The following is a 10349-nucleotide window of genomic DNA, read 5'->3' on the forward strand; positions in this document are numbered from 1 at the left end:
ATTGCCATGCCAGAAATGCCAGTGTTGTCACCAACAACATGGAGCATTTCAGGTGAGCTAAGGTGGCCTTCATCAGGATCTTCCTTACATTGACAGGCCACAGATGGCAGACAGACTGAGATAAATAGCAATCCTTCTTTCTATTCCCAGCACTGATAAGCTGCAGAGGATGTGAAATGGATCTGGCCCAAAAGAGACCCTTTCTTTGATTGCACTGAGATTGCTGAAAGTCTGTTGGCAGAATCGGTTTCTGCTGGCAAGCACTGCATGCCTGCCTGGATCAGGTCTCCCGAGACTGCGTCCCTTCCCAAGGAATGTGGATGAAAATATTCAGAATTATTCCATGCCAAAACCGTCTGTGGCTTTGTGAACTTTCCCAAAGGAAAAGTCAGAAAGAAATGAAAGAAGAATGTCATATTGCATTATAAGACAATGTTATTGTTGATAATGCGTCCATACATGGATGTATCTAGGTACGTCTACATGTCTGTATATAATTATAGATAAAGTACTCATGTTCTACTGAAGTGTTTGGACGTGATCTATACAGTGCCCTTGAACTGTCCTTTGCATCTTCCCACCTGTCAGTTCGCGTGTTCTGTTACTTGCAGGGTCTGCCCCAAGGAAGCTCCATTTTCCCCTAGGCTTCCCATGGTCCACTGCCCCAGGGAGGTGAATGTTTGCCTCTTTCCGTACTCTTGCCAGGACTAGGGGGTGCACCTGGGATGCCCCCATACCTCCATCTCTTCTGCTGGAGGAGCGAGTGGTCGCCCTCACACAGATTCCCCTTGCTAAAGGTGGTGCAGCTGGTGAGTCCTGAGCAGTCCCCCAGGCTGGGGCACATGGGACTGTAAAGGGAGATGGAGAAGCCCTTTTGCTTAATACTACCCCTTCATGAAACCAACTGCATTATCAACGGGAGACAACAAACACTTCTCCTGGCAACAGGATCAGCCCTAACCGTCCAACCCAGCAGCATAACTGGCCCTAGCACTGATCCTACTAACAGTAAACTTCTTACCTTAGCAACCAGATGAGCCCTAACATAAACCTAGCAGGATCAAATACCAACTGGAGTACTGGCCCAAAAACCTACTGACACAGCCAAGTCACACTACCGCACCTTAGCAGGAATTTTCCAATAAAACAGCTTCTCTGCTGGGAAAAAAAAAAAAAAAAAAAAAAAAAGGCTGCTTTGACAACACTGAAATTGCTAGTAAAAAAAGCACATTTGGGGTGCTTTTTTTCAAATGCTGTCTTCTGAGCTGGGAAATTTGCTGAAAAAATTTTGAGAAGTCCCCACTTGCTTACATATATGTATAAGTAAACAGTCCTAGACCTTTTCTTTTGGATTGAAACAACTTTCTAAAGAAATAATTCGTTTAAAAACATGTATTAAGAAGCTGAAAATAAAGCAAAAGTTTTCAAATATCTCAGAATGTTTCCAGTAGTCCAAGCTGGTTTATTACTTTGTGGTCTGTTGGGGTGAATATTGTTTTGGCTTTTTTTTCCGAGTGGTTGGGTTTTGAGGTTGTTTTGGTTGGTTGGTTGGCTGGTTTTTTCCCAGTTTGGAATGAGGAAGAGACATCACCATCAGCAAAATGGCTGTGTGAGGGAAAAACAGTTTCTGGTCCAGTCACAGACAAGTGCTCCTAGTGTCGGCTCCCATCAATGAGCCACTGTGGAGCTCCCTCTTGTGCTGGACTGTCCGTATCTCTGGATACAGCTGCCATCCGCCCAGCTCCGTGCTGACAGTCTTGTTATTAACACTGAGGGGGGGCTCTTCCCGCTGCTAACTGTGTTTTCAAGTGGTAGAGGAACCTGGTTGTAGTTTTATATCCTTCTGGGCATCCAAGACATGTTTAATGGTGTGCATTATCTGCATCCCTGGAGTATACTAAGAGAGGTTATCTGATCGTGCTCAGTAGGACACGAACCACGTGGTTTACACTTGTCAATTTTTACGCTTCTCATCTGAAAAACCCAAACAACAGCCTGGTCCTTGAAAAGCTTCCAGCCACATTCCTGCTGTGAGAGTGGCACTAATGTAAAAGCAATGGTATATTCCTACTGTGCTTGAAGCACTCCTTCAGGGGGCACAGCTTTGTCAGTAACACTGAGCTTTGTACCATGGCAGTAAGACCACCCTGTAAATAAATCCGACCCAAGTGGTAAAACAAAGGTTTTGTACACGTGACTGCATCTGTACTATCGGCTTTTGCTGGAACAACATTGTCAGCCAAGGTCGCATATGCTTGATACGGCTGAGCAGGAGGAAGCCCATGATCCTCAGAGGCCATAGATAAAACCACATGGATCCCAACGTGTGCTTTTTATCCTGGCTAATCTTAAATTCAGCCTGAATCAAACTAAACCCTCACTCATTCCTAATTCCTCCAAATTAATGCTCACATTGCTGTGTATACACCGTTAACTAATGCAGCACACAGCAGACATCATCTTCCGTACCATGCTGGGCTGTTTGAAGACTTTTCTGCCCCTCGCTGCTTATTGCTGTCTCTGCCAGGAGAAGCACTTCACAAGGGCTTCCCAGTCCGCCTGCAGCGAGCCCAAAATGATCCCTCCTGCTGATAGAAAAGTGAGATCCTGAGCTCAGGAAGAGGGATGATCCCAGGCAGAGGGCAGGGGGAGAGGGTGAAGGGAAGAGCAATGTACTTAAAAGGTGTCATCATTTACAAAAGTAACATCTGGCCAATGCAAGTCCATTTTGTGGCACATGCTAAGGTTTGTTCTCCTATAGACCTTGTTAAACTGTGGCCCAGATATATCCACCCTGACATGCAGGAGCTATGAAATCAAGGCTAAATCACCTGCCCATGTGGTGGCAGTAGGAACAAGGTGTCTTCAGTACCTTGGCTCCTCCTTTCCTGGCTCATTAATGTAATTCTAAAATCTAATTAATAACATGACTCTCATTTATTCACTCCTTTCTGATTTTTACAGTGACTGGCAGATGGTGTATTACAGAACAGGAAAGTGCCAATGTCACTAAAGTAATTTTAATATGTACCTGATTCGTCGAGCTAGTGCAAAGGCATAGCTCTTAACTCACTGGATTATTGTTTAAAAAGTTTTATTTGATCTGAACTGGGCAGAAATTGGAAGATTTCCAGAGTTTCCCATAAACGAGGCTTCCCAGCCTAGCAGCTCTCCAGACACTTGGCATTTGTACAGAGCAGCAGACCTATGGCATTTTAACAAAACAAATTGAATCCAACCAACACTACCTCAAAAGAAAATTTCAGTGCACATCTAGTGATCCCTTCGTGTGGGGCCAAGAGCGTCACTTGTATCTTCAGCTGTACTGCTCCTAATCTCTGGTGATGATGTGATGCAGCCAAGTCAGTGTGGCATTGAGCAGCAGGGTGACCCAGAGGCACTGAGGGGTCCCAGATGGCTCATGAGCCCTCACTGAGGGGACAGCAAGCCTCCCAAGCTAGGGAGGCTGGTTCAGTTACTAAGAAAGGGGACCCCTTAGTAAGAAATACCTCCCTTTGGCACATCTGCACTGAAAAAAAGTTACATAAGGCTCAGTTTGGCTGGGCACAGTGCAAAGGGATAACTAGTAAGAAAGCACTGAGTAAGAAACCCTCCTTCCTTTCCTTCCAGCTTGGACCCAGGTTGTGAGCTCCATCCCACAGCCTCATAATGGAGGTAGGGATAAAACATGCGGCAAGTCCTGGGCTTCACTGACAGAGAAACAGCTCTGTGGGGAGCATGAAGCTGACTCACCTAAATGCAGGTCCTGAGCCCCATGGAGGGAAACCCCACCAAAAAGAGATGAAGGTGCAGTTTGTGCACGCGCACACACACACACATGAACGTCTGGCTGCTTGTCTGTGTTATTTGTCTGAACAGCAAGCTGCAACATCGATCTGGATTACTCCCAGGTTCAGCCCCACAGGAGAAGTATTCAGGTATTTGGCTTTCTGAGTGGGATTTTGAAACCTTCCTTTCTGATCCCTGTCGAATGGTGATTGTGAAATCCTCCCTGGAGAACCTCTGGCTCAGTCTTAGTTAGGTTTATCTCTAAACACGAATAATGGTTCAGAAGATAGATAGGACTAGCTTTTTTCTTCTGTACATCTTCCTTCCCTGCCAGCAGCCAATTTCTTGTGCACTGCTATAGAAATATTTCTAATAAAAACAAACAACTCCCAGGGACGCTCCTATCCCTTGCTGTGCCAAGGACTGGTGATCACATCAGCATCTTGGTTCTCAAGCATCTGCCAAAACTTAATGGCTTCAGCCAGCACGACGGAGCAAGGGTGAGCCAGCTGTGACTTAACAGGCAGAATTTAGGTTCCTGGGGAGTCTTCTTTGCAGAGATGGGCTTCTTCATTTAATGGGCTTTGGATCTTATTTAACACATCAGCTCATGTACAGTGCGGGTGTAAAGAAGCTGTGTGCATATAATAAAAAACCTCAGCCTATTCAATACCTAGGGGAGTTCTAATAAATTTGCCACTATAGCAAGTGTTAGTCTCTAGGGCCAATACTGAATGCTGGAGTTTAACAAACAAAAATTCTGAAGCAGGAGAACTGAAAGGTAAACCGGTTCATCTGACAAAGCAAGCACAATTTAATTAGAAATTAAAAGTTTCTTCTGGCCTTGACCAGTCCCAAGGTCCAGTGTCTCAGACTGGTTGTGTCTGGGCTGCCTTCTGATGGCTGCTCTCAGGGTGTGTTTTCTGATCATACTATCAGAGGTCTCCGAACCTGAGCTGAAGGGCACTGATCAGAGTACGTAGGAACTTGCATCCCAGAATAGACCTTGGCAGCTACTGAGCCATATATGTCCAGGCCATCCGTGGGGCAGAAGATTGGTAAATCGTGAAGGATGACATACTTCCAGGTGTCCACCTGTGTATGGCATTAATGTCACAGTACTCTGGCTTATGCAGGGGCTTAGAAAGCAGGGCAGTAACAACCACCCTGCCATTACAGCAGCCCAGAGGAGTGGGTATTTCCTCTGTACAAAAACAGAGATGTCGCAGTCTGAGGTGCTCCATGAGACAGTAGGGCAATTTAGATAAACTGTCAACTGTCCAAGACCAGAAACAGCTTCAATGTTGCTGTCATCTTTTATGAGAAAATACAGATGCAAGGTAACTTGCAGGCCCATCAGAACAGATGTGCAGTGGACATTAGATCTGAAAGTGATTCAGCCTACAGAAAAAGAGCTGCCTTTTGTTGATCTTCTTGACTAAAATGACACAGTTGGTGGTGTTTTTCTCCTTCTCTGTTTCATGTTGTGGACGTTACAGCAGTATTGCAAAAGCACTGACTGCACAAGAAACCATCAAGATTAAATACTCAAAGAGTTATGCAGGCCAATACTTCAAATCCTGGTGAGTTTTAACAAATACAAGTTTACTACAGGAGATACATCACAGCTCCAAAAAATGGTGCTCAGTCTTCTGAGACAGCAGACCAGCACCTACTTGTCTTGTGACAGAGAGCTTAGGGCTGGCAGCAAGGACGTTGTGGTTGGATTATTAAAATATTGTTGACACATGACTGTCAAATAAGGCTGGATTTGCTACATACCAATGAAATTCTCATTCTCACAGGCCAGATCTATGTAAAGGCTTCTTTGGTTGGTATCAGGAAAAGATCATATTTTGTGGTAATATGGTCACCTGAAGTCAATATTTTACTACAGTGCAAAGGAAGTTTTTAACTGGAAATAATAAAGCATGTTTATTGTACTCTCCTGCTCTTTTATTTATGGCAGAAGTGTCAAACTCTTCAGTGGAGAGGTCTGAATTATGTACTCGGAGCTCGGGTATCAATTCAGGGCTTCTCACTTCCCCCGCTTCACACACTGCTTCTACCACACAAACAGCCAGGCACAGTAGGATCTTTATCGAATAACAGCTCTTTTAGAGGGAGAATGTGCCACAGCAGCACACCACAAGCATTTCATCTCCATCCCCTGCTCCCTCGTGGTCCACCCGGCAGCAAACAACTTCCTCCCACACTGTGCTGGCTTCTTTCTGCTGCAGAGAAGCAGAAAGCTTAAGCGCACTGCAGAAGTGCAAACTTCCAGAGATGCAGCCCTACCAGCAGGCTTCTCTCCCTGGCCCTGGCCCAGGATGGGGGAGTCCTCTGGGAGGTGCAGAGAAGTTCAGCCCAAACTCACCAAGGGCAGCAACCTGTGGGGAACACAGAGGGGAGGCCACCGACCGCAAGAAGGAAGAGTTTAATGGTATACCAAGACCTTTTTCTGCATGCGCATGGCCTTCAGCATCATTGTAAATAACACTCTTAATAAAGAGCCAATTAGCCTAACAATCTCATTACTCTCCAGCGTACAGTGTAGGAAGGACTAGCCTACGGCATAACTGAGCGAAGGTGCATTCTCGGCTCCACGTTTCCTGCTATAACGTATGTAGGCATAAGGAGGCCTACATAGATGTGCAAAAGATAAAAAGCATGGAGAGCTGAGAGAATGGCATGCAACCTTATAAAGAAGGTCCCATGGCCTGGCGCTTTGCATCAACCCCCATTAACTGAACCCAGACCAACACGCCGCAATAACCCCACACACAGGTCCTGAGCATTGACTCCCCAGCTGGCTCTGCCATAGCCTCCCCGGTGCCAGGCTCAGTGCTGGGGCAGGGCTCTGCGCAGGGCGGGAGCGACTGTGGTGTGGGGACGGCACAGGCTGAGAGTCAGCACCAGTGCTGGAGGCAGGACAGCAGGCTTTCTGCAGAGCGGTGAGTGAGGATGTGGGGAAATGGTCTGAGCCGGGAAGGTGGGGGATGAGGGGAAATCTGGACATTGTGGATGTCCGTGATTTCTTGAGAAAAGAGCTCAGGACTGGAGAGGCTTTGCCAAAATCGCGCAAGTGACATTTGCACAGAGACTGTTCATGGTATGTGTGGCTCATGCTAGTATGGAAATTCACAGAGAATTACTGCAGGGCATCTAGTGACAATGCAGTAAGCAGTTGTTAAACAAAACATCTTTGTCTTACATCCGTCTCTCAAACCTTGGGCTTCCATTTTTCCTTCACAGAACTGAAAAAAATATCACGCAGGCTGATTTTGGAATAGCTCGCATGTAAATCATCCCCTTGGGCTTGGGCCTCTCATGCTGGGGTTCAGCCTGAGTGACTTTTTATAGCCGAGTTATAAACTTTTAAATGCCAGACTTAATCAGAGCTACTGAGATGGCCGTTACAGGAGTGGTTTAAGTGGCAGAGCCCTGATATATGAGAGCACAGAAAGAAGGTAGGTGGCTCATCCGTGGTGGGCAGTCCATCTGGAAAGGAGCAGGGTCTGGTGTCTAGAAGCAGGCACAACTGAGACACAAGCTCTTGCCCTTGTGCTACTGCTCAGTGACCTCCAGCGAGTTCCCTTGGGCTGTGCTGCCCTGAGCAGACAGGTGTCAGACCAAAACTTGAAAGGAAAATGTGGGTCACGGTGCCCTGGTTTCGCCAACATGCTAACGAGAATGCAAATATGTACCTGCCTCCCCTAGGGAAGTCACAAGAATTCTTGGCAAATTGGCCTAGGGTTAAACACAGTGTTGTGCAGATTCAAAACATGCAAATCTGAAAACTTCATTTATGGCTGACTTCTTAGAGCAACTACCCACAAAATCATACTGAATAATCACAGACACAGCATACACTGAAAAGTCTAAAAGACATTAGGAACAGGCTTAAGGGGGACTAATGCCACTTTGCTCTTAAAAGGAGGCTCTGCAAAACTTTGAGCCCCCTAATTTTGCAAGTTCTGAGACACCCAGCAGGTTCCAGCTGTGAATCTGAGAGCCTCCCCCACTCTGCAACATCTTTGTGGTCTAAGCAGAACTGGGCAGTCATCAATGTGAGAGCAGATGCTTGGACGGAGAAATTGATCTGAATGAAAACAGTACAGAACTTTTTGGGGTCTTCTTTCTAAATTTATTCAAGTATTAAACGAACAGAAACTACAGCATGCATCAGATACTTTTCTTTATTGTACAACAAAACTATGGACTTGTTTGTATTTGCAGCATTTCCAGCAACATCAGGCAGACTTGTCGATGTTATCCAGTTTTGCACAGTCACTAGAGTGTCGCATCATGAATTATTAAATCAGTGCTTCGTGGTAATACATAATTTCTTATCAATTATTCATGCTAATGTGCGTGTAGTTTACTTAATTGTGTTATTGACGATCAAAAGTAATTTCCTGAAAATCCTCAAGGACAGAAAATTTAATCAGCGTAACTACTTTTCAGATGCAATGCTGTTAAGTATTCTTAATTTGCTCAACAATTCACTTATTTATGTACCTTTCTGGAGGAAATACGAGTTTAATCAAACAATTAGATTGAAGAGTTAGTGTACAGAAGGGCTGAAGTTCAACTGAATGCAAGGTAATTATGTTGAAATGAAGTTGGGCCTGCCTCTTTGGAGTGGAATTTTTTTTTGTTTTTTTTTTGGAGAGGGGGGCACAAAAAAATTCTAATTGGGAAGATCACTAAGAAAACAGTGATCCTGTCTTCTCCAACTGCTCCCCACAACAAAGCACACAGCAATTTTTGTTTTATTTTGGTGGAAGAAAAAGGTTGTTGCTGTTGTTTAAACTAAGCCATGATTTGCAGCCAGGGAAGCCACCTCCACCTGCATTTCAGCAGAGCAGCTCGTGAAGCTGGAACACAAAGGCAGATCACAGACTACTGCGTGTTCCCCCCTGCAATTATGACAGTTCAGGATTGCCAAAAGAAACACAGTGTGGGAAAAGTAAGGCAAAATGACTCCATTTTGATGAATGTGGGCCCTGTCAGACTTTTCTTTGTACTTGGATCCAAGGACAGACCCAGCAATGTCCCCTCTGATGGCTTGTGTCCAGAAGACACAAACCCCACCCTGGGGGAATGCCTGGCACCCTTCACTCCAGGAGCAATGAAGGTGCTTGGTGCTGCCAAGCCACCCCCTGAAGACCAGGGCTTCCACCCTTTGAATGGGTGCTGACACCAAGCCCTGCCTCCTGGAAAAGAAGCTGTGCACCAAGGGGTATGGGAGGGTCCTGCAGAGAAGTCCCAGGTTCTCTGAAATTCATGGGCTGAGATCACTTAGGTGGGGGAGAGAAATTTTGGCTGCCAGCCTTAGTCAGGACTGCCTTTCCAAGCACATCCCCAAGCTCAGATCCTGTGAGAAGCTGGCCACAACCCCCTGTAAAAGCATGTGCTCAGCACATTGCAGGAGGTCCTCAGCACAACGTGCAGAATCAGAGCTGACAGGAATCCTTCTACTAGCCTCCACATTACTTGGTCAAGCCTCAAAGCAGTGGTTTCACCCTGTTGTCCAGGGACATCTGTGGACAAGCCTAAGGAGTCTGCAACAGGCACCTGAGAAAAGCAAGTCCTTGTCACTAAGTTTAAATCTGCATATGCATTTCCCATGGAAAAAATGTGGGGCACCCCAGATTAAAATGCCTGCTTTAGAGCATCAGATCTTAGTCTGCTTTGCTTTGGGGCGTTTGGGTCAGAGATAAGACTATATTTCCTGAGGCATCAATTTCTCCTTTGCACTGTGCCCATTCTGTAATATTTAAGACATTTTCATATCTAGATTCATTACAACAAGCCTTCAGTGAATGGAATAGTCTGATTTTGGATGGCATAAAGGAATATCCTTCCAAGCTTTATTTCCTCTTTATTAAAAACAAAACATGCAAGGACATATTTGCAGCATTGCAATGCAGGAATATTTTGGTTTCCAGTCTTTCTTTCCAGAGAATGGCACTAAAATACCCCCAACTTTGTGCAGATCTAGACTCAGCTGCATCCTCCATTAAATACCAGGATTACCATTTGAAGCTATGAATGCTGCTCTGGAGTCATGTGTCTTTTATGTCTAACCCAGGGAACGGCAAGAGTAACAGACTAATGTTCACATAGAGACTAGTGCAAGGATTGTATTCACGGCTTAACTGATCTCAGCAATTTCCCAGTAATCTATTCCATGGAAAGTTTCACTTTCGGGCAAAAGTAGGGAGAAGGGAAAAATTAAGAAAAGTTTCATTCTGTTTTCTGCTTTTCTTACACCTGGCTTGCCTGGGATAGATTTGCTTGAAGTCAAAACAGAAGACAGCAGGACAAATTGGTATATACCTGCATATTCCTTTACCTCTGCTGTGCGCGGCGGGGTAAATGATGCCTGGATGCCTCTCCTGCCCCGGACCTCACGTCTGGAAGTGCTGCCCTGCTGCCAGCCCTCCATCTTATGTGGGATGGGAAGCTGAGATGAGCGGGAGCAAGCCAGGATCGTTTCAGTGTCCCTGGGGTGTGAAGGGGGGCTAAAAACAGTTTCACGAACGTTTCCAAAC

This window comes from Accipiter gentilis, chromosome 9 (assembly GCF_929443795.1).
Source record: "Accipiter gentilis chromosome 9, bAccGen1.1, whole genome shotgun sequence".
Lineage (NCBI taxonomy): Eukaryota > Metazoa > Chordata > Aves > Accipitriformes > Accipitridae > Astur > Astur gentilis.